General features: G+C 45.1%; 1 pseudogene; it reads right to left on the bottom strand.

Moving 5' to 3' along the window:
• Window positions 1-1,348: 1,348 nt before the first annotated feature.
• Window positions 1,349-2,049, bottom strand: LOC125525025 (auxin-responsive protein SAUR71 pseudogene; annotated as a pseudogene).
• Between the last annotated feature and the right edge of the window lie 3,904 nt (window positions 2,050-5,953).

Here is a 5,953-nt window from a genome sequence, read left to right on the forward strand (position 1 = left end):
TTATCCCCAAAAATAGGATAACTGGATTTTCCCAACAAGAGAACTAAGTTGTTGTATGCAAAATAGAAATACATTCCACATTCGAAATCTTATATTTAGAGACTATTAAAGGGCTTACAAAAGTTTATATGAAGTGCCTGCTTTGCAAAACGGCTCCTATATTGTTTACGGCCGAGTATATTTTAAGAAAGCAAGATACATATGGAGTATTATGAGCAACAAAATTCAGACAAAGAGACTTCCTTCCTTCCTTTTCTTTTTCTAAAATACACCAAATGATTTCTTTGCTGCATAGGAAGAATGGCTAAAATTTATTTATAGAACAACAACAAAACCTTGATTGCTTGTGTCCGGGATAGAGCTAGACACTTGTCTCCTTAAAAAACACGTGAATTTCTGTTTGTATTTTTTATTTTCATGAGGGGTGTTCGTGTAAGGCTGAGACTTGGTTAAAATATCGCTTCCCATGGAATTAATAGCCCTCAAACACTCCATGGGCACGGAAATAAACATGCAAAAAAAAATCTCTATTACTAAAAAAGAATCTAATATTTCATCTTTCAATCAGTTTTCTCCCACCACCCTTACATCCAACCATCCACTCTCCACCGACTCTTCCTGTTTTTTTTATCCTCTTCTGGTTTTGATCCAATTTTTTCGTAATCCAATAAACTAGATCAATCTATACTATAGCAAATATTTATGGTCCGTAAATAAATTGTCTCTTATGCTAAAACCTGGTAGCTATCTTTGGTAACTGAATACTCCCTTCGTTCCTAAATATTTGTATTTCTAGATATAACAACAAGTGACTACATACAGAGCAAAATGAGTGAATCTACACTTTAAAATATGTCTACATATATCTGTATGTGGTGGTCCACTTGAAATGTCTAGAAAGACAAATATTTAGGAATGGAGGGAGTAAATAACAATAACTTCATGGCGAAGAAGTAAATAAATATCAATCAATCTCTTATATTTGGCAACTCAATAAAGCGGATTAATCATTCGCATATATTTATTTCATAAGTTTAAGAAATGGCTGGAAAATCTATACTTTACAACCAAAACATAATCTTATTTTGTCTATTTGCTTTGCATCAAGATTTGTCTTCTTATTTTGTTAAAAAAAACTGACCTCCATGGCGACGCACGGGCACATATCTCTAGTATATTAAAAAGGTGGGGGGGGGGGGGGGGGGGGCTTATATCTCAGTCTGTGCATCATGGGAAGTAAAGATGCGTCCACTAAATAATTTCTCACTCGCTGAAAAAAGCCCAAAAATGTACCAATACTATTTTTGAAAGGAAAATTTACCAGGATTAGAAAGGACAAATGTATGCCGAATAATCAATTGTTTCACTTGTTATTTTTGACAGGAGGTCTAACCATAAATTACAATGCGCATTATAAAAGCGCACAATACATATGGCAACCTTCTCATATCATTCCCCAGCCTTAGAAATCAAAATGGAAAGAGAAGAAAAGATGGGCAGGAGAGTCAACTAGTCGACAGCGCCAGAGAATCGCTCCTCAAGTATACCCAGAAAGTCAATCGATCGATAAGGTTCGATCTGCTTGATTGATCAGCTAGAGAATTAATTACTAATCACTAGTTCTTGGAGGCGGTGGCGGTGGTGAGCGCCTGTCTGAACTGGTTGACGGCGCAGGGGACGCGGAGGATGCCCTCCTGCTTGTACCCGAACTCCTGCGCCGCCATCTCCGGCAGGGCCGTCAGCGACGGGTGCCGCAGCGCCTCAACCCGCACCACGAACCGCTCGCAATCATCGTCGCCGTCGCCCACCACCAGCACCGGCACACACCCGCGCGGCACGCCGCCGCTGCCGTCGCTCACCCGGTCCCAGAAGCTCAGCCGCCTGATCAGCTCCCTCATCGTCGGTTGATCACCGACGAACGAACTGATCACGTAGGAGATAGTGTAGGTATATAGCTAGCTGCTAGCTAGATCTTAGGTCTTGATCGATGTGAATGCATATGTGCCGTGTTTGTGATTCTTGGCGTTGGCTTGGGGCTCTCCTTTTATAGCCAACGGAATGTTTGATTGGATCATGAGTACCCGAGCGTGTGGTGAGAGAGAGAGATAGCGGGTAGAGAGAGGAATGGAAGGTTTACTGTTCTGTGGTGGCGTTTGCAGTCGTGGTTAGGGCATCTCCAGCCGCGCCCCCAACAAGGCCCTCCAGGCCACTTTTTCGGCGCCGGCGCCGAAAAAACGGCCCAGTCGCACCCCCAGGACGCCGAAAATCGCCGGTTCGGACCTTTTTTCCGCCCGGCGGTCACAGGCCGAACCCGGCGCGCTGGGGAGCAGTTGGGGTCTCCGGCGCTAGGGAAAAGCACGCTTGGCCCACACCGACAGAGGAAAAGTCAAGGTTTTCTTCCCTTGACTCGCCTTGCACCCCCCGCGCCCTCGGCCACCACTAGCTATATCCCGGCGACGGCCGCCGCCCTACTCCGCTAGATAGCCATTCCCCGCCGGAAAATAGCAGCGCTTCGCCGCGGCAGCCCCTCCCACAGCAGCTGGGCGTTTCCGGCCGCGGAGGCGCGGTTTAACGGCGGGTACACGCCCACCGAACGCAAGGTGTTCAGCGTTTTGCCTGCCTCGGCGATGGACTCGGATGAGGAGGAAGAGCTCGCCGCGCTGCTGGAGAAGGAAGCCGCGGCCGACGTCCAGGAAGAAGAGCATCTCATGGTGCTCGCCGCCCTCGCCCAGCTGCTGGCGAGCAATGAAAAGCCGCGGCGAGGTGGCTCGGCGCCGGAGCGGGTGAAAACAAAGAACCGGCAACGTCTCCAAGGCTACTGCATGCTCTACTCCGACTACTTCGCCGATGCTCCACTTCATGGCGAGAGAACATTTCGGCGCCGTTATCGGATTAGCCGAAAGCTCTTCCTCAGGATTGTGAATTCCATCCAGGAGTTCGACAACTACTTCAAGTGCAAGATGGATTACACTGGCACTCTTGGATTCACCTCCATCCAGAAGTGCACGACAGCGATGAGGATGCTTGCATATGGAGCTCCCAGTGATTCACTCGACGACTATGGGCGCATGGCCGAGTCCACCAGCATAGAGTGTTTCTACAAGTTCTGTCGGGCAGTGGTGGCAGTGTTTGGGCCACAATACTTGAGAACATCCAATGCGGAAGACACTGCTCGGATCCTAGCCCAGAATGCAGCAAGAGGATTTCCTGGGACGCTTGGAAGCATCGACTGCATGCATTGGAAATGGAAGAATTGCCCATTTGGTTGGCAGGGGATGTACAAAGGCGCCAAAGGCGGTTGCAGTGTGGTGCTTGAGGCGGTAGCCACACAGGACCTCTGGATTTGGCACTCCTTCTTTGGTATGCCAGGAACACACAATGACATCAAGGTGCTACAGTGCTCTCCTGTTTTTGCCAAGCTCGTTGAGGGCCATTCTCCTCCGGTGAACTTTGAGATCAATGGGCACCAATACAACAAGGGGTACTATCTAGCTGACGGCATCTACCCGAGATGGTCGACATTTGTGAAGACGATCTCAAACCCTGTGGCGGGAGTCAAGAACGCCTGGTTTGCGGAGCTTCAGGAGGCTTGCAGGAAGGATGTCGAGCGGGCATTTGGTGTGCTCCGATCTCGATTTGCTGTTGTTCGGTACCCCGCTCAGACCTGGTCCAAAGATCAAATGTGGGAGATTATGGCTTGCTGTGTCATCTTGCACAACATGATCATCGAGAGCGAGCAAGAAGACCCAGTGTTTGACACTGAACCATACTACAGGCAGGGTCCTCTAACCGAAGTTGATCACCAGCTACCGGCAACTTGGACTGCCTATCTCAGTATGCGTCAGGAGATCCGAGACCCACAGGTGCATCATCAACTGCAGAAAGATCTGATTGAGCACCTATGGAGGCTCAAGGGGGACGTCGTGTGATGAAATACGAGTTTTTATTTGTTGAACTATATAATTTGTATTGAACTATTTGTTGTTGCACTATTTTTGTTGAAGTATTTGATTTTTCCGTGATGAAATATGTGATAAGAAATAATTGTGTTGATAATTGAACGCCGAGACACGGCGAAACCACGCCGAATATGGGCCTATTCTCGTCCATATGGCCCTTTTTTAACTGAAATTGGGCTGCAAAGTGGGTAATTTTGGTGCGTGGGGGCGAGCTGGGGCGACGACTGGACGCAAAACCGCCCCCAGCGCCGATTATATCGCCGGCTCGCCCCAGGGGGCGATTTTTATGCGTTCTGGAAGGGCCAACGACTGAAGATGCCCTTAGGGTCAACCTCCAACGGGTTCAAACATGTTGGCTGTCGTATCATCAGCATCGTTCAAAGTTATGACCATGGAATTTGGACATTTGGTTAGCTACACGCATTATAATACAAGTACTACTGTCCGCAATTACCCAGCTAGCTAATTAGATTCGGCTGGTCAGTGTCTTAGAATTTTAAAAGTTGAAACAGGATTTGACAACAAGAATATATGCTTCTTCTCGATGTATCTTCCATAAAAATGCGAATTAGACATGCGCCAACGTTTTTTTTACAAAATAAACGCTATATAGGTCGCGCTATTCGTCATCCTGGTTGAGGAATAGTTATTCTTCACCCCCTCTATTTTATCATCAATGCACCGTAATTTTACATCCGTAAGTTTTGTCTTATTTCCGACGTAAAAAGAGACCGTAAGAAAAAATATATAATCGCCGTAAAAAATATTTTATGTTATGTAAAATTACAAACGTAAAAATATAGTCTAAAATACACATAAACTACAATTTTTCTTGTCTTATGACCTATATTTTTATTTTCTTATGTCAAATTTTACGTAGTGAATCAATAGAATGTAACTATTTGAATTCTAAACGTAATTTAATTATGAAATGATCGTAAGATTACCTTGGATAAAAAATATATATCAATGTACATGTATACAAAAAAATGCCCATAAATCCTGTGATATGTACTGAGCTCACGCAGAGTTTTGTACAAACCACGCGTCCAATTGAAATATGCATGTGCATGCATGATCCAATTATACAGATTATGTGTGCTAACTTTTTTTAGTGGATTATGTGTACTAACCAATCACCGTGTAGATTAAGAAGAGTCTCTCTCTGACGTTGACAAGACAAGTTTGTCATGGATTAATTTGTTTGAAATTGAATCAAACCTAACAACCGCAAGCATCTACAAGACGGTGCCACATGCATGTATGCTTGTGTTCTGCCCTACAAATTCTTCGTTTTCTTGGTGTGAGGTCGACTTTGAGGTTTCTGATTAACATGCATGATGCAAAGTGGTATTCTGTGGTGGGCTAGGATTTGAAGTCGCTGACAGTGCTATCGAGGGGAGACCGCCAATTATCTCTATATGATACCAACCAACGAAATTCATCATCTTTTGCCTGGATATTGCACTCTGGAGACTCGACTAAGGACTAAATCGGACAAACATGTGGCTTTTTATTCCTGCAAGAAAGGGGCATGAGTTTGAGTAACGTATTACAAAGAGTATACATGTGGTCACCACAAGAGACATATATAGATGTCTTGCAATGATAAATAAAAGGTTGTGTACATTATTCGATGCAAAGGCTGAGGGAAATTACATCTTCTAAAAAAAGTATGTATTGCAATATTGCACCAAAATTTCAATAGAAGTAAAGTTAGAATGGCACTGTGACAGAATCTTGTGCCTTGCCGAAACGTTGCCCACGATTGTCCTCCACCGCCGCTGAGGCAGCGTTGAAGAAAGAGAGGAGCTGCCATGGTTCGATGGAGGACACGAGGACCCAGTGATGTCGGTGTTGAGAGAAAGCAAGAGAATTGCCTATCTCTGGAGCGGTTTCCGGGAGTCGAACGAAGTTGTATGAGTTTGGGTTCTTATTATTTAGGAAAATCTCTTTAGGGAACTCCATTGCTGCTTTCCTTTAACACAAAAAGA

This window comes from Triticum urartu, chromosome 7A (genome assembly GCF_056163025.1).
Source record: "Triticum urartu cultivar PI428250 chromosome 7A, HENAU_Tu73, whole genome shotgun sequence".
Classification (NCBI taxonomy): domain Eukaryota; kingdom Viridiplantae; phylum Streptophyta; class Magnoliopsida; order Poales; family Poaceae; genus Triticum; species Triticum urartu.